A 19,807-nucleotide genomic window follows, 5' to 3' on the forward strand; every position below is an offset into this window, starting at 1 on the left:
TGTTTATGTGGTTTCCTGACTGGTGATATTAGCAAGTTTTAAATGCTGAGTGATGGGCTTGCTGAGTTTTATTTGTGTCACTTCCTTGTTAATCTGCCTTCTTGTGTTTTGTAATATATATATATATATATATATATATATATATATATATATATATATATATATATATATATGTCCAAGCCAATGCATTTAATCTTCTCATAAATTACATTATTATTACTTCAGTGTTCCCCAGTCAGTCAAAACCAAGAAATTTCAGGTATGTATTTATTCAGGCCTGGAAAAGTCATGAAAATATATTTAAAAAAAAAAATAAACAAATAGTTTCCATAATAAATATAGATTTTTCTGTATATAAAAAATTATTTTATTTTATGCAGGTAAATTCTGCTCTTGTATAGAGCTTGTACAGATTAAAACTTTGCAATCCATAGTGATGTCAGTCATCAATTAATTGGTCAAACTGGTTCACAATATGGTCTAAATTATTTATATACTTATCAGTCTGAATCAAATTTATTGAATTATTTTTTTTTTTATCCAGATCCAGTAATCATAAACGACTGGAAAGGTCATGGAAAAGTCATTAAAATTAATTGGTCAAAGGGTGGAAACTCAGTGAGCCAAGCCCAGAAAAAATTATCTTTAACTTCCATTCCCAATATAATGTTTTAATACTGCTTCTGAATCCAAGTGGTTGTTGTAACTTACAAATAATTAAATTCTATTTGGAGACTAGATGCCGATCAGAACAGAAGTTAACTGAAGCAGCATCAAGCAGGAATGAGATTTGAATTATCAAAGCACACAGGTGTATGAGTGCATTTGAGTGTGCACATTTCCTTTTTGAACGTTCTGCACGCAGTAAACCAATCACCACTTTTATAACACTATCAGACATTTTATTGTGTGAGCTACAAGCAAAACGGTTTGAAATAATAATATTGCGTGCTGTAGGGAGGTCACGTGACGCCATGTAAGGTTCGGATGTGTGAACGGTGAGCTCTATACACATTGCTAGTTTTAACACTTTTAATGATATAAACCAGTGAGATTCGATACACTCTGTTCCATAACTGTTCTAGGAGGACATTATGACAAAGAATTCAAAAACCTTGGGTTCTGCAGACATTAAAAGACACTTACGTGCTCAAGTTGATACCCTGAGAAGGCCACAAGCCCAGGACTCAATTTGGTCAGAGAAGTGCGGGGAAATTCGGCAAGAAAAGTTAAACATGTCGGCAATGCTAACGAAGGCCATTGCTGACGTCGATCGATCACTGCCATGGAGACGAACTTCACTGTGATGGTCACAAGGGTGGGGGATGTCAAGAAACAGATTGACTATCTGAAGTCATCAGGGAAAGGGAACTAGCTGCCAATCCGCTAGTGACCAAGGTCGATTTGGAGCGTGTCTGGGAGACATTAGAGGACATGGAGAACCGTAACCGGCAGAATACCATCCGAATCATCTGAATTCCTGAATCCGAAGAGGGTCAGGATAAGGTGAAATTCCTGGACAGGCCTTTTTCAAATCTACTTGACATAACAGGCCATAAGCTGGAAATCGAGCGAGCTCACAGGGTCAGCGATCCACTGAGCGAGACAGGACACGATCAATTCAGGCCAAATTTCTGAGATCATCCGATAAAGATCTCATGTTGCACGAGGAGTAAGAGTTTTTTTATTTTTTTTGGAAGAACCACAGCATTTTCTTGTTCCCAGACTTTGCGAATTCAACAAGACAGAAACACGATCGATTCAAGGAATGCAAGAAACCCTTACAACAATGAAAGGTCGCTTTTGCACTGATGTTTCCGGGCCAAATTGAGAATAGATGTTAAGGATGGCCGTAAAACATTTACATGTCCCCAGCAAGCGATGTCCTTCATAAAGTCAATGAAGTTAGTTATTTTGTGATACTCACATTGTAGCTGAATGGACCGACTCACTGAACATTCACTTGAATGTTTGAGGAACGGAGCGCCTTTTTTGTATCTTTTTGTGCTGGTTCCACCTAGTGGCAGGAGTTTGTTTTGTGGAGTAACACTCCTTCGGGAGTGTTGTGTGGATAAATCTGCACACTCTTTGTGCTTATGCCTCCCATTGGCTGTAGTTAGTTTTGTAGCGTATTTCTTCTAAGACATTGGAGTGATTAGGTCATTTGTTGCACTCATGTATCAACAGAATGGGCTGGCTCAATGAACATTCGTTTGTCCAAGGAAACGGAGAGCTCCTTCTGTTTTTATTTGTATTTTTTTATTTTTTTTGTGCTGGTTCCACCAAGTGGTTTGAGTTTGTTTTGTGAAATAACACACCTTTGGGACAGGTATGTGGATTAATCTACATGCTCTTTAAGTTTATTCCGCCTATTGGCTGGAGATAGTTTTGTTTAACTCCGTCTAACCAATTTTAATAGAACACCAGACATCTCTCGTAGGCATGCATGCCAGTTGGCACTCTCGTGAACAGGATTAATGTGCACATTTCCTATTTGTTTGGTTCTGGGGGAAGTTCGGGATTTGATTGTTGCACTAATGTTGGAATGTGGTCTTCATAATTTTGTTTTTGACCCACAATCAATTTTTTCTCATTTGTCAATGTCAAATGTTAATATGAGTGGATTGTCTCTCTCCACGTGGAATGTGAATGGGTTGGGGCAACCCATAAAAAGAAGGAAGGCTATTTCTCTTCTTAAGCAATATGATATAGTGTTTCTTGAAACGCATCTTTCCCCACAGAAATCTGAATTTTTGGAAGATATGGAGTGGACATGTTTTCTTTAGTGTTGGCTCAAGTAAGAGAAGGGGAGTCATTACACTGATAAGTAAGCATCTACAATTCAAATGTATCAAACAGATTAAAGATAAATTAGTAAGAGTCATTATTGTTTTAGCAGAAATTCAGAGGCAAAGTCTTATTCTGGCTAATATTTACGCACCTAACGTTGTGATCAGTAACACTGATGCTTCACAGTAAAAAGTGTAAAAATCTTAGTCTTACTGATATATGGAGACTTTTGAACCCATCTGGTAGGGTCTATACATTTTTTTCATCAGTCCATAAGATTTATTCTAGAATAGATTTTTTTTTTAATGTATATCCAAGTCCCTCACTTGTATCTCTTTTGCAAAATCCTGAATTCCAACAAATGTTAAAGGCTGAAATCAATGTTTATACGGAGACCAACTGGTCCTCAGTATCCTCTGTGGGCATGGCTTGGGAGGCACTTAAGGTGGTTCTTAGGGGCCGGATCATACAGTATGCCTCATTCACCAAAAAATCCAAAGCATGAGAACTTGTGGAGTTGGAAGGGAAAATTAAAAGAGTAGAGGCAAATCTGAAGCACTGAACATTGTCTGATAGCCTCAGAGAATTGACCCGATTGAAATACAGATATAAAACAATTTTGTCATGGAAGGTGGAGTTTTGGCTATTCAGGGCAAGACGGTCGCACTTTGAGTTGGGGGACAAGGTAGAAAAACTTCTGGCTAGATATATAGAACAGTGAGAGTCTTTTCTACCATTCCCTCAGTGAAATCAGCTGGTGAATAAATATTTACCTCGGGTAGAATTTTATGAGACTTGATCAGTCACTTACTGCCATTTTTTTTCTTGTCAAATAGTGGTGCCCCGAGGATAGAATTTAACAAATTAAACATTCATTATTAATTATATCTGATAGTAAAACTGATCTAAACAACCAGTGCACCCTACATGAGCATATTAGAAAATTTGTGGAACCATTAGTACTTTCTAAAATGATGGCTGAGCAAAAAAATTCTCTTGATTCTGAGAAGGCCTTGGAGGAGCTTGGAGAGGTAATTAAGGACTTGCCTACAGGCAAGGCTCCAGGACCAGATGACTTTGCAGCGGAGTTTTTTTAGATCTTATGCTACAGAACTGGCTCCGCATTTGATAAAAGTTTATACGGAATCATTAAAGAATGGAAAGCTTCTGCCAACCATGACATAAGCCCGGATCAGTCTGATTCTTAAAAAGGACAAAGATCCAAGAGAGTGTAATAGTTACCGTGCAATGTCCCTGATCCAGCTAGACATTAAAATGTTGTAAAAAATTTTGGCTTACTGATTAAGTAAGGTTATGAGATCTCTTATACATATAGATCAGGTGGGGTTTATTCGGGGCTGTAGCTCTTCTGATAACATTACGCATTTCATCGATATCATGTGGTCTGTGGCGAATGATCAGACTATGGTCTCTGCCATCTTACTTGATGCTGAAAATGCATTTGATATGGTAGAATGGGATTATCTTTTTAAGATTTGGGAATACTTTTATTGGATTAAATTACTTTATAGACACCCGGTAATATTGTCCCTGTAATAAAAAGTTTGAGTGATGTGGGCAGGTGGGCTTCATTACATTTATCTATAATTGGGAAGGTTAATATTATTAAAATGAATTGTATTGCAAAATTAATCTACCTACTACAGTCTCTGCCTATAGATATATCTCTTTCTTATTTCAAGCAATTTGATAGCATAGCGAAGTCCTTCATTTGGAATGGTAAATGTTCCAAATTACATTTCAGTAAGTTGCATAGGCCAATTGACAAAGGTGGGCTAGGCCAACCCAAATGTTTTTTTATTATTATGCATTCAGTCTCACCCATTTGGCTCATTGGTCACTTCCACCTGAGAAAGCCCCTCCTTGGTTTTGTATTGAACAGGAATTTCTTACCCCATTTGAATTTTGCAAAGCCTTTCGATTAAACTAACCAGAGATGTTAAGTTACACCCTGTTATCTTGTATTTGCATGTGGTATGGACAAAAGTGTCCAGAGTGTTTAATACGCACATTTATGTAAATGTTGCCTCAAGCATATGGCTGAACCCAAAATTATGTATTAATAAGTCCCCTTTCTGCTGGTCAAAGTGGATTGTGAGGGAGATTAATACACTCTGTGACCTATATGAGAGTGGAGTGTTGAGATCTTTTGAAAATTTGGTTCAACATTTTGGGATTATCAGATCTCAGTTCTTTAGGTATTTACAGCTGTGCCATCAGCTCTGTACTATTTTTGGGAGTAGCATACACCCCTCCTAAAACGGCAGATACTCTGGGAATGGTAATAATTGCTTTTGGAAAAAATCATGAGGCATCAGTGTATTACTCCCTGCTAATTCAGAGTCTGGGGGATGGAGATTTTACTTCTATTAAGAGATTATGGGAGAAAGATTTAAACATGATATTGGAGGAGGGAGTATGGGCTAGGATTCAAAAAAACTTCTGCATTTAGAGACGCAAGAAGTCTGCATCTAGAGATGCAAGGGTGCGCCTTACGCATTTAAAGATTTTAGATTTTTTCTATTGGACCCCCTCTAGATTGTATAAGCTTGGTCTTAAAAGACACACCCACCTTCTGGTAATTGCAATCATAAGATGGAGACACAATCCATGTTTTTTGGTGGTGTGTTAGTATCCAAGAATTTTGGTCAAAGTTTCAGGTTTTTATGGATTTCATGTTTTGGGCGATGGGGTGATCATCAATTTGGGGAATAAATCGACAAATGTTTTAAGGGGACGGAGGTCGGCTTGAGCATCCCCATTTCAGGAGTGGTGCACGGAGATGGGGAGGGTGGCGGGTTTTGAGGAATTGTCATTTAGAAGACTGGGTAACTAGGATTTTTTTGTTGGGAAATGGGGCAACTATTTGGAGTTTTTGGAGGGCTCTCAGGAGGGGCAGTGGAGAGAGGTATAAATTGTGTGATAATTATATTTATATATATTTTGTGTGTGTGTGTGTGTGTGTGTACTCATGTGTGACCACAGGAATGTTTGTTGAGGGTCAGAGCAGGGTTGGGGATTGGGAGGGGTAACAGTGGGGGTTAAATGTTGATTCTATGTATATATGTTTTCCTTTTCTTTACTGTATGAATCACTAAATATTGTGTGCAATATGGTGAAAGCAAATCAGTTGGTGGATTGGCATGAAAAAAAAATATCTTGTATTCTCCACTTATAATGATCTGTTCTAAACATTAAACTTAAGTATTGGGGGAAGGCAAGTTGGGAGCATGCTACTCGGGTGACCTGCGTTGACCCTTTAAACACAATGACTTTGCCTCTACCATCTTTGTCAGCACATTGTTAGATCTTACAGATGACCTCACCCGCCCTGGGAAAATCATTGATCAGGTTTGATGTCAGTGAGGCTGGTACACACTTGAAATTCTACCTTGTGAAAAGGGCACTTTACTTGAGATACAAGGACAAAACTCCCTCAAAAATTACTTTAAACCATGGCAGAGTTTGTGGGTCAACATATCACAAGGAGCTGCTTGAAAATATCAGCCAAACACTCCAAGGAACTGGATGTTATTAGGTTATCTCATTGGCAGTGATCAGAGACTCATTTTGAGAGAAAGCCATTACTGATCAGAGGTCAGATAAAGGCAGGTGAAACAAGGGTCACAAGTCAAAAAATATGAAAAATGGGTGGACATCTGTCATCTTTTTGGACTTTTGACCCCTTTTTTAAGTAATTAGAGGGCATTTTTCATCCTATTGGACTTTTGAACCTTTTTAAGCAATTGTAAGACATTTTTCATCTTTTTGGACTTCTGGCCTCTTTCTTTAATTAAAAAGCAGCAGTAAGGTCAGACATTGTCATCACAGACAATACCGTCCAGCTCTTCAAAAGAACAAATAGCCTAGTAGCTAAAATAATGCAGCAGTTGTATTTCTTGCATCAGAAAACGTTAATAAGAGCAACTAAAAATGTAATGAGAATGAATGTTTTGACCAGAAAGGAAATTTCTGGCAAATGCACAAGCCACATGTCATTCAAATATTTTTAGAGTTTAATTTACCAAAAGAGCCATAAGGGAGCTGACTTTAAAAGCACCATCTTATTTTGATCTAATTTCGCTTCACCTTGCAAGGAGATGTAGTCATCAACTCCTTGCATATCTATTCCCAAGTGTGTGATGTGTTTGCTCCCATTCTGCCTAGCATTGCATTCGCTGCAAAGCCCTTTCCCAGAGCTCAGCTCAAAAATTTCCAACAGAAAATGGCAAAACTCTTCTTAATGAGCCATTTGCTTTCTCTTCTCCTTTTGCACCTTGTATTGTGTCCAAGATATCTTGCACATCAAAGCATAGCTCCCTCGCTGTGTGCCTTCGAGAAGCAGAGGAGGAAGGGGGGTCAAAATGTCAGGTCTATGGCGCAAACAAGGCCTCACTTTGGCGAAATCTGTATTTATGAATCAAATCAGCAAAGATGTTAGTCTTAAGTAAGAATAATACTGAGCACATGCAAAACTGTGTGTTCCTATATGCTTCTGTTCATGTAAAAAATTTGATTGCTTTGTTGAGGTAAGGGAAGTTGTTTTCAAAGATCCCATCTAAGTCACCTATCCTGTCGCCTTTCAGGATTTACATCTATCCATACACCTCTTTTCACTTCCTTCACACGTATCACAAATCAAAGAGGGATAGACCAGAGTTAAAAAACGGATACGTTCCCTTTCCTGTATGCTGCCATTGGAGATGCTGAAACCACAACATAACTTGTGCATATCTTGAAGAGACAGCTGCGGTCTGGGCATGGAACCATGGCCACATGTGCTCTGCTGTCAACAGTCATGTGGTGAAAAAATACAATTCGTCAAAGCAAATTTTTGAAGACTCAGACAGATGTTGGTGTTCAAAAAAGAAAAGGAAAACCATAACTAAATAGAAAAAGAACAAATGGTGGTTAAAGAAGAAATGGTACAGGCTGAAGTGCTGAGAGACTTCTGCATCTCATACAGTATGTTGAGATCTTCAGAGAAGTCCTGAAGAAAAAGTGTGAGGATCTATCCATCCAACCTAGCCTCATAGAACATTACTATAACCACACTTTTTGCAAACTGAGTTTTAAGTGGCGCGTTCTACGATTCGCTGCAGTTACCTGGTGAAAGTAACAGGGGGCTACATTTTACTCATTAAAACCATTAATATCTAACATTCACCTCTAAAGCAAGTCTGATCATAATACCATTTCACTTGTATCCATCCATCCATTCATCTATAAATATGTATGCATGTATTGGGCTAAATCAGATTTGGCTGGAAAAGTGCCTTATAAGCCCACACACAGGTGTCCTAGCATGGTCTCCACATGTGTAGTTCATCACATTAGATACAGACATGTTCCACTCATGCTTGACAACCATAACGTGTAAAAATACTTTGTCTTAATTTTGAACAATATACTTTATCTATGGTTTTATCATTTGAACCCTAACAAAGTTGTTTTTTAAAATGTTTTGCATGAAAATTATCATGCAAATAGCAAATTTAAAATAAAAGCTTATTTAATGCAATGACTTTCATAAATGTTTAAGTTTCCAAATACTTTTTGGCGCCACTTTATATAAACATATAGTTACAAATACAAGTTGTGCTCTGTTTGCTCTAACACTCCATTTGTTTTTCCACCTATACTCATTATAACTCACTCAGTTTCCTTCTTTCTGTTCCACTTCAGCTTTCACTTTTTCATTATTTCACTCAATTTCTTTCTCCTGTCCTCACTGTACCTCTCAATCCCTCTCTATTTCGATTCCTCCATATCTCTCCATTTATTCTCCAACATTGAGAACCCAAGACACTGTATTTCTCCTTACTGTGACCAATGACCTGAAACTCTGAGGCCACAACAACTGCAATCTCCCATCATCTTAATGAATCCAATTTTTTGCTTGACAGCACACAGCATGCATGTATCTATCTCCCCTTAAAATCATCTGACATTAATACAAATTAACAGGAGCTCATCTATTAGGACTTCAACAGTACAAACACTTTGCCGGTGGAGCAGGATGAATTATTGAAAAAGGAAAATTACTTTCAACTGTTGCACGGCAACTTATACCAACCTCTTGCCTGCATCTGTTAATGTAATAACAAGCGACAATGACTGATTCCTGCAGCCAAATGTTGGCAGTGATAATTTGATGTAGAGCATCATATGTTTAGAGAACGTCCCCTTAATTGACTTTACTAGATGAGACATTAATACACATCATCCATTAAGTGGCTTAAATGATCATTTAAAAAGGTAATATATCTTCTTGTGCCCTTTAGCAAATCTGTGTGGCCTGATCTCTGTGGCTCCAGCGACCTATAGGGGTATTTGTACGGAACGCCTGCTCTTCCTGTGAATAATCATTTAATTCAATCAGAAAGGTCCTGTGTGGTACAATCGTACTTTAGGCCTCCGTGATGGTGGGGATGTGAGGACCGTGTTAGTCCCAGCTTCGTTAATCTTGTTAGTGTTCTCATTCGCACGAGGGCCAAGGTTTAAATATCAATGGCGTATTTGCATGCAGGTTAGGCGACCCACCAGCTATACGTCACTGACAGATGGTGAAGCCATACTGTAATGCAAACTGGTACATTGGTTCATCTTGGTGTTATGTATGCGGATTTGATGTAGCCTACTGAAATCACATGGCCAACTGTAAAATGGAGATTTATCAGATCACCCCCACTCTGATGAGCCACAGTTTAAATGTCACTGTGGAAGTATTTGAGTTGGAAAACAACAGATGAGCTGATCAATGTACCATATGGCCAGAAAGTTCAGCCACTGTCAGTGGGAGATTTTCTAAAAAGGCCAAATCAATATAATTTCTCCTCAGATTTTTCTAAGAAAACTGGTAGAAGACCAGCATAAGGCCAAATTAGGCCATTGAGACTCAACACTGGGACAGATCATTTTTGAAAGGTGACTGCCAGGGTTTGAAATTAACTTTTTGGCTCACCACCCACTGTGGCTAGTAGTTTCGAAGGTCACTAGCCACAACATTTTCACTAGCCAAAATCCCCGGTCTCATAAAAGGTGATAGATAATCGGAGACTGTAACTGCATGCATTTGTTTGGACATTATATGAACAAGAATGGGATTAGTTTAGGCAGGACACCTTTAGAATAGGGGATCCTGAAAAGGCCACCTGCCAAAATGGCAAGAGTGACAGAGTTACCCGCCACTGCCGATTGTAAGCCTTAATTTCAAGCCCTGTTGTCAGATATTTTTTAGCATCAAAAGAAGAGCAAACACCTTCTGGAAACTGATTTTAGACTTCTGCTGTTAGTTAGTCAATTAGTTAGTCAGTTAGTTAAGAAAATGCCACTGTGCTTGCCAAAGAACTGAATTTGAGAAAGACTAGAACTTAACTTCAAGAAAATAAGAGGTCTACACAACTTTTAGCCTAAATTAAAAGTTTCCACCAAAGTTTGTTTTGTTTTGTTAAAAATATACATATTTCTGTAAATGGCACAAACTAAGAGCTGTGGCTATCTGGTGGTCTTTTTCTGCAACAGGAGGTCGGGTGAAGTGACTCACTGTATTCATCATTCCAGTCAAGAACCCCTTTCTAAATACTCCATTATAGAGCACGAAAAGCATCAGTCATCACCAAATTGGTTGTTTAAAAAGCAACAGCCTGTCCTCAAATGAACATTTATCATGAACTTCTATTCCTGTCTTCCATTTCCATCCTTAAATGCATCATATAAGGATGTCTCTATGAAACTATGAGCAATTTTGGCCCTGTGAACTTTCAGAAAAATTGAATGATTTTGTTTCTCCACTTTTCACACTCAAGTGTAAGTTGTCAACTAACAATGTCCAAAAGAAGAAATCCATTCATCACTGGAGAATTGTGTCATTTTTGTCATTTTTCCACCAATGTTATTTCAAATAATGTATTGTGTTTGATAGCTTTCTGTGATGAAAATAATAGTGATGGCATTTCAAATAATTTTGGAATAAAATGTGACGCTTCAAAAATCTCATATTTCATCTCAAAGCCCTTCGTTATATGCTTTGTAACAACAAACACAATTTTCATTTAAAAATATTATGGGAAAAATTGGTTGTTTTTGGTTTATTTAGTTTAATTTTATTAATGTATATATTACAATATAAATCCTGACAAGGAAATGGTAAAAAATTCACAAGACACTTTTCAATGACCCTCATATATATGAAAAAGTCCAAATTTGTTTGTTTGTATTAAAGCCCTGGGACATAAAAGTGATCATAGTAGATGAAAATCCCATAGATGTGGTTTTAGAAACAAAACACAGGTTTAACACACTCTAACACCACCTCCCTATGGACCTTTCTTGCACAACATTTTAGTCATCAACAATACATTTAGACTTAACCACAACACAGGCCTGTCTCTCTCTCCGCGGCCTCGGTGGCTCTCTCTGGGAGGATCTGGAAGGGGGCCTGGCTGCCTCCACTGAGCCATGAACAATCAGTGGTGTCAGCAGACTCTAAATATTGTCTGTCACTTTTCCTCTGAACATCGATGGTGTCACTCCGACTCCAAAAGTTCTATGTATCACTGTATGCGTGCTAGATGAAGAGTGTGCCAAAGGTCATTGTGAAGAGAGCATGTCAATCAGACTTAGAAGATTTTGGTGTAAAAGAAAATATGTTAATTCCAAAGTTATATATAAACAAGTAATCCAGTCTCACAAAGACAAAGTGACAAAGACAAAGAGTGTAATGGTTATTGACCATTGTGGCAGCGGGGGCCGAGTGAAATTGTGAAGCTGTAAAGAGCTGAATTAAGTTGTGAAGCTGAGTTGACAACTTAAAGAGTGTTACCTTTGTTTGGAGCTACCTGCCTCCCGTGTCCTCACTATGTAATCCTCTACAACCATTAAATTATTTACTGTGTTAAAATGATTTATTTAGTATTATACTACATAAAAAAAATGTTAACTAAATTAACCAAAACAACCAATACAGTGCCCAAACAACTATTTGGATGAACAATACTGCAATAGAAAACAAAAAAAAAATCAAACCAATATTTTTTTTTTTTTTTTTAAATATTCAGATTTAGGCAAATAAATAAGGAGGTTGAAAGTGTAGGAGACCGACTTGACTGCGTAATTTACACTGTATCATGGGAGTGGGCGGTCACTGTATGTTAGCATGCTAGAGTTACGCTATGAATTCAGGATGTAGACATTACAAATATCAGATTATAGACTTCAAATATCTTAACGTCAATTATCAGAGAGGTTACAACAGCTCCTTTTACTGATCTCATGTGGATTCCATTCATAGAATGAGGCCAAAGGCATGATTTAATTGAATATGCAGCCTGAAGCAAGTGACAAGTACAGAGCAATTTAAGTATACAGTACAGACAACAGACATACTGTAAAAAAAAATTCCTCGATCGCTAGAAAAATATAGACAAACCATAGCCAAAATATCTCTCCTCAGTCTAAAAGTTATTAATACGCTTTACAAGGAGTTTCTAAAGATGAAAGTGAAGCAAAGCACAGCTTGTGTATTTAGGAAAAATCCAGGAGACACCAGTCTCCTAGTGTCATCTTGTGCCTTCAGACATCACCATAAAAACAATGATGCCCATCTGATCTGAACCAAAATCAACATGTAAAGAATAAGAAATGCATGTGGATGTAAAGATTGCCATGTTGTTGTGGCTGTCTCACTGTAACTGACATCTTTGATGCTGTACTATGGTTAAACGTAAAACGTCTGTCACTTCCTCAGCTGACGTCCTTTTTTCACAGATTCGATTGCGCATGGTGGGATGTATACTTGGAAAGAGAAATGATTACTGTAGCTCGACAACACAAAAAACCATGGTGGTTCAATTATAACTACCCATGTAAATGTACTCAGTGTGACTGGGCCTTCTATCTATCAGTCTAGCAGATGCTACATGTAACTCCAAGCTGCAGGAAGGTAAATGTTGTTTTGGTGCAATTATATCACCCAACACAGCAAGCTAAGTAAGCAATTCTTAATTTGACAAAATGTTACAATGCAAGGTAACTATGCAGAAATGGTCAATTATTTTCAATTTCTCAATGAAAAAAAAATAAAAAATCAAGCAAAGCTATTGCAATCCAATGATCCACAAGTAGAGTGTAAGGAAATAAGCCGGTCTAATCCACGTCTCTCAGCTGCTTAAGACTTTCCTGTGACTGCCTATCCCAGATGACAAGCCTCCGAGAGCCAAGACAGTCCCTAAATGGACAAACACGCTCACTCTCATTGCTTAAAAGGGACAGCTGACCATTTACAATCCCACTGTTTTTGTCCTTCCACCAACTTTTCACACACACACACACACACACACACACACACACACTAGAAGGCCACTGTCCAGTGAATGTGAGGAGATGATGACAGGAAATGAGGTGCTGCTTGTTGGCAGGGAAAAAAAAAGTCCATTTCAAATCTCATTGGGATCATTTGACCATGGACAAAGTCGGTCAAATACTTTCTCTGACCCCCGTAATGACCAAGAACAGAGTGCAAAAAGAGTCAAATGAAATCTGAAGTGAAATGTCACTCGAAATGCACACTGACCACTGAGCCGTAAAGACACCAATCACAATAAAAGCAAAATGATTAGGGAGTTAATACAATGATGACTGGTAATCTCTGAAGAGACATTTTAAATGACCACAAGGCCATTTCCATCTATGGAATTAACCTCCCACACAAGCAAACTCATGTTCTTCGAATCTACGGGCTGACGGAACAAATGTTGGAGATAAAAGACTGGACTTGCTGAGATTCTGGCAGAGATGCATAAAATGAGTTCAAAATGCTGATACATTACAAAACAAAGCATTAGCTGTGTCCCAAATGATGCATTATACACTGTGAACTATACACTTGGCCACGTACGAATTTTCAAAACGCAGTATTGTCCCATATGAAGAAGTGACTTTTCAAATGCAGACAATGTATTGCATACATTATTTAACATCATACATCATTTGAACAAAACGCGTAAAAACTGATTTACGTGAAACAATTAAATACAAAATACAGTTCTAAATTTAGAGTCCGACATGATGAAAAATTTATATTTGTGGTTCAGTAATCGCTCTGACTAATTCAGTGAAGGAATCGCCAGACTGAATCAAACCTACAGTAGTGATTTGAGTCACTTTTGATGATTCATTAAAAGAACCGGCTCATAAGTGGGAATTAATAAAGTTAGTGAATCAATCTACACAAGTCACGCTTTGTTTGTTTCGCAGTTTATCCAGCAAACATAACGCAATAGAAAGACATTATTTTTGGGCTTTATTTTGCGATACACACTCTTTTTAATCTCATTACATTCAATTCACATGGCTCACAGCTTGAGTTAAATAGTTTTTATGGTGGATCACCAAGTGTCACTGTATTGTACAGATTTGTACATAGTAAAGTAAAAAGATTCATGAGTTATTGGTTTGAATTGGTCTACTCGGAGCAGATACTGAATTCTCACTCACTGACTGAATTTTGGTATGACAATGTGATTAAAGAGTTTTGTAAAATGTAAGCATGTAAATACAGTGTTACACATTATTATTTATTTTATACTACAGATTTTACATTTAGTATACTATTTGTAATATGATACACACTTTTGTTTAGTATGTATTTATTACAAATTATTGGGGTAAGGCAGTGAGATGACACACTGGTGTATTCTACATATGACAATCTCAGTGTGTGAAATTGGTAGTGAAAGGAGGAAGTGAAGGTTTGAGTGTTGCAGTTCTAAATGAGTTCAGGAGCCCGACTTCATTTAGGAACTGACAGCTGTGCTGATAAGAACAGGATTATAGAACGACAGGAAGTGGCACAGCATTTAGTCTACAACACACGCTTTTCCTGCTCAAGAGAAATACAAGTCTGTCTTTTTCCTGAAGGACATTTTTCTCTAGGGACGCTGGGAGCTAACAGAGCCTTTAATGCACTGTGCGCATGAATGCTGTATAATAGTACAAGTTTTCTAGAAGTGATCAACACATATTAGTAATATAGCATTGGAAATCAAGTTCTAAACCTCCATCAATCACATCTTATTTGAGATGTACTGCTTATGTCCATGTTTTTTTTTTTTGTGGCTATGATTATGGGGGGAAAATACATGGAAGTCAGGCTCATGGAGCTCAATCTACATAAGAGATTCTTCTCAGTAAAACTTCTCAACAAGTGTACATGGCAAAAATACTAATTCAGTCTAGGAACAGGATAAAATTTTAATATTTCCTCCAGTTCATTTTGGTTGCTAATCATGTTCCTGCACTAGTATGCAGACATTTAATTTAAACGCAAACTAATGCGAAGGTCTGCTCTCCTCAACTCTGCCAGGTTGCCTGGCAGGCCCGTTCTTCTTTTTCAATTAATAAGCCGGCCTATTATTAGCAGGAAGGAAAACTGGCTTTATGTTAATAGGGTCAGTGTTGTAATGAAACATTAAATGTCTTCTCACAAGATGAAGCTCTAAAATGTCAGATGAAAATGGAAACTGGCGTGATTTGTGCAGAACAGGATTTGAAGCCACATGTTTGATCGATGAGGTGATCCAAAATTTGAGTAAGGTTTTATAAATGTTTGCCTAAACTGCCCAAGGAGTCTCTCAAAAGAGAGATGAGCAGGATTACAAATCTAGTGTCAGTCCAATAATAGATCATTTTGATTTTTTTCTCTCTCCAAAAGAACAAATCCCTCGCCCCGGTCCGTGCCCTTTATTGTTCCTGTAAGGAAACGTCTCCCATCTCTAATAACATTTTTTATTCTTCCTGTCCACAATCACTATCCACAAGCAGATCTAACCATAAACCTTGTTTTCCTGTGAGGCACCTCAACACAATGCTTTGGACGCAGCACAACATCCCTCCACCCAGCCGACTGTTTCTAAAACAGGGTGTCTATTTTGTCCTCATCATCAATGGATGACAATGTCTCCATGAGCTCTGCTCTGTCATTAATCATGTCTTTCCTATGTGTGGCGACATGACAACAGGGCGGGGACATAGAGGGGTTGGTGGGTGGCATCTAATGTGACACGGGGCGTCCCACTGAGGCCCAATGAACTTGTGAAGCGGTCCGCCACATTCATGCTTAGCAGGTCACTAATCGAATTACGTAAACAAGGCAGGAGAGCCCAAGGCAGTGAATTCATTTAGCTATTGTAAGAAGGCCAAGCCCTCTGAGGGGGACCTCAACAAACAGAGGTCCCCTCTTAAAAAAGAGAGCTACTACCAACAGGGAAATTATGCAAGATTATGTGTGGGTAGTCAGTAACTTCTTATTGTGGACATCAGTGCCAAACAGAAAGAAAGAGCTATGCAAATTGAGCATGTAAATCTAGTTTCTAACTCTCCCTCCCTCCTCTCTCATTTTCATAAGCCAGATGGCTGTAGTTTTGGGCTAATTCACTTAGCCAAGCATAAGTAATTCCTCACATATATGCATGGCCAATTCATTATTAGATAACACACAAAAAGTGCAAATATGCAGTTCCATGGAAGGCAGATTCATCCATCCATCATCAGGGCCAGAGTTGGAGAAATAAGTCTCCTAGGTCAGCAGGCATAGCTTTGGCACACAGTCGGTCCTGCAGGGCCTCAGGACTCCAGCTGAGGATCAGTTTAATTATCCCTCTGATGACAGAGAGTGGGACGGTCAAGTAATTTTTTGTATAGCGCTTTTCACAAAACACATTGTTTCAAAGCAGCTTTACAGAAAATCATGCAATAACAAAAAATAAAACTGTAATATCTACAAAGCCTTAGAGTGATCACTGTGTAGTTTAATTCAATATGATTGTAAATTGTGCATAAAAATGTAATAATTAAATAATAATTGTATTTATAACCCCTGTGAGCAAGCCGAAAGAGACTGTGGCAAGGAACACAAAACTCCATTAGATGTTGGTTAATGGAGAAAAGTTGTGAGGAGGTGGAAGGATCTCAATAAGGGTGGAATGCTGGAGTGTCCAATCCGCCCACATGAAAGGTGTGGGAGCAAAGGAGGGGGAAATATTTTTGGACAGGCATTCATGATTACAGCTGAGCTCCTGCAAAGATGCAAATAATAATTACAGAAAGCACACAAAAAAAAAAAAAAAACAATGGGGGAAAAAAACCTAGAGATTTCCTGAATCCGATATAAAATAAAGGGGCAGGCTTTTAAGACCATACACATGTCCATTGATTTTTCGGAGAAATCTAGAGTGTAAATACGCAGCATTAATTCAGATGTGAACTAAGAAAAATAAGAGCTGCAAGAAATTTCATTAGAAGTACAAAGTGGCACAGAAGGAAGTCTGCAAAGGCCATGCATTACCATTTCTGGTTTTGTTTAAGCTCAGCAAGAGTTAGGTTAGATTCTCTACAGAATAATTTCACTTGAGTTTTTTTCTCTTTTCTAATAAAACAAGACTGTAAAATTACCTTTGATATAGCCTCCAGATAACCTTATGTATTATTAATTACACACACACACACACACACACACACACACACACACACACACACACACACACACAATACATTATATATAACTAATAAAATAAAATATTTAAAAACATATTATACATTTATTATCATCAATGTGTGTGTGTGTGTGTGTGTGTGTACACATACATACAAATACAACATTTTTATAAAAATGTATAATTTTTTTATATTTTATTAATAACATTTTGATTAACAATCTATTATATATATATATATAAATTGTTTGTTTATAATATTTAATAAGATATAAATGTTTCTGCTCAGGTTTTAGAAGAATCTGTGCAACAGAAATAGGCTTATTTTTTAGCCAGAGCAAAAATTAGAGGGAACATCGTTCATGAGGGCAGCTCACATTTGCGTTCCAAATCAAATAAAAGGCCTGCTGGAAAAATGGCAAGTAACATATCAATCAAGCCTTGTAACAATCTGTCGAACTGCTTGTCCTGAGAGGCAGTTCATTTCAGTAGCTTTGAGCACAGCCTGTTTGACAGATTGAATAGAATTATCAGCGATAAAATATTTAGTTCTGTGCTATTGTCTCCGCAATGACTACCTGAGTCATAATTTTACACAAGCTTTAATCAAAATGTTAAGTAGGCTCAAACTAGACAATATTCACCAAAATCCTTGAACATTGAATTAATTTCATATCGTTCATATTGAGAGATTCATTGAAACCTTAAACGAGTGCCTTGTCCAGCCATCATATAGTTTTTTTTAGCTATAGCTGGTTTCACAAGCCAGACTGCGCAAGCTGGTGGGAAAATAGGAGTCAACTGGCTTTGCATTCACCTATATGTCTTTAGCATACTAAACAGGCTGAAGGTGAACTCGAGTGACTGCCTCTTTGAGAAAACACAATGTCTCACTCTTTTCTCCTCTGAGACTGACTGATGTTGACCTCCAATCTGTGTATGTGCCTGTTTGTGGGTCTGTGTGAGCACTGCGGCCTTGAGTTAAAAGGAAATTTGAAATTCAGTTGTAGGCGGTAAATCCTATTCTTGCTCAAAGGGTGAATGGCTGGATTGACACAAGAAACTCAGTCTGTCCGTCAAAGCTGCAGAAATCGATCATGTCGAAATCAGCAACAGCTTGCAGGATTTGCTTTCACCTTAATTAACAGCTTTAGCATTGATCAAGCAGAGAGGGAGAGAATTTAACAGATGTGCTTCATTAGAATGTGCCCATTATCTTGTTTTGAAAGAGATAACGTACACTGAGGGAGACCATACAAACACAGATGAAAACTATCAAAATGCATCATCTGTTAACCCTTATGTTCTGTTTTTGTGACATAAAACACAAAAGGTATTAGTCAGAATAGTCTAACCATCCATTTCCATTGCATCTTTGTTCCATTATAATATTTAAGTGAATGCAGACTAACATTTTGTGTTACATGGGGGGTGGGGTGTGTGGGGGATCACAAGTGTTTGAAACAAGATGATGGTAAGTAAACCATGACAGCATTTTTAGTTTTTAAGTGAACTATACCATTAAGAATCAAGCGACTATACCTTAAGAAACTTGATGACTTTTATTAATCTTAGAGAACGGATTATCAACAATATTTCAAACTTAACAACACATGTCAAAAAAATAATAAAATGGCTATAAATTCTCAATTCAAATGCTGTTGACAAGCCACACTAGAACACGATCCTAAAACGTATGCAGCCTTGACTGTCCGACATTTAAGGGCCTCTCTGGAGATGTCTGGGAATAAGCGGCTTTCAGCGATCCGGCATGTCTACAGTAAAATGCCGACGTTACCTGATGGTGACAGGCAATGGGAGAGGGTGGGCTCTTTAAAAACACATCGTTCCACACAAACAGGAGTGTGAGGTTGCACTTCGCAAGGGGTGAGAGAACGACAACAGATGTAATGAGTTGGAAACAGACAGTGAAGCCAACAACAGCAACAGAGGGCAGGAAATAACAAAGTGTGCAGATGGGAGAGATGACAAGGTGCCTGATGTGTTTAGAGCACGTTAGAGTCATTGAAAGAAAGAGCCAGCAGTGGGACTGCGAGACAGTGTCTTGGGAACTATCCGAAGAAAAAAAGTTGAGGCAAACATGCCAATATGATTTCAGAAAGTTTCTTCTTTCTCCCTGCATCTCAAACACAGAACCCTGGAAACAAAAGTGGGGTTCAGAAGTCCGAGTTGACAAGTAGAAATGCTTTTTCGAATTTAAAGGGATAGTTTGCCCAAAAATTTCAATTCTGTTATCGTCTATTCAACGTCATGTTGTTCCATACCTGTATGACATTTACTTCTGTGAAACATAAAAGATGTTATGCAGAATGACAGCCTCAGACACCATTCATGTTCATTGAAAAAAGTGCAATGAAAGTAAATGGTGACTGAGGCCAACATACTCACAAAAATAAATGTAATAAAATTTATTTAAATTAGCAACTTAACAATTAGAAAAGTCAATAAGACATATTCACATGAATCTCTTAGTACTTTGTTGT

General features: G+C 37.9%; 1 protein-coding gene across 1 annotated transcript in view; it reads right to left on the reverse strand.

Annotated features, from left to right (window-relative positions):
* Nucleotides 1-19,807, reverse strand: part of LOC127618298 (neurofilament medium polypeptide-like) — a 741,913-nt gene that overhangs the window by 638,839 nt on the left and 83,267 nt on the right. The gene's annotated exons all lie outside the window — the stretch shown is intronic.

The sequence above is a fragment of the Xyrauchen texanus genome, chromosome 24 (genome assembly GCF_025860055.1).
Source record: "Xyrauchen texanus isolate HMW12.3.18 chromosome 24, RBS_HiC_50CHRs, whole genome shotgun sequence".
Taxonomy (NCBI): Eukaryota; Metazoa; Chordata; class Actinopteri; order Cypriniformes; family Catostomidae; genus Xyrauchen; species Xyrauchen texanus.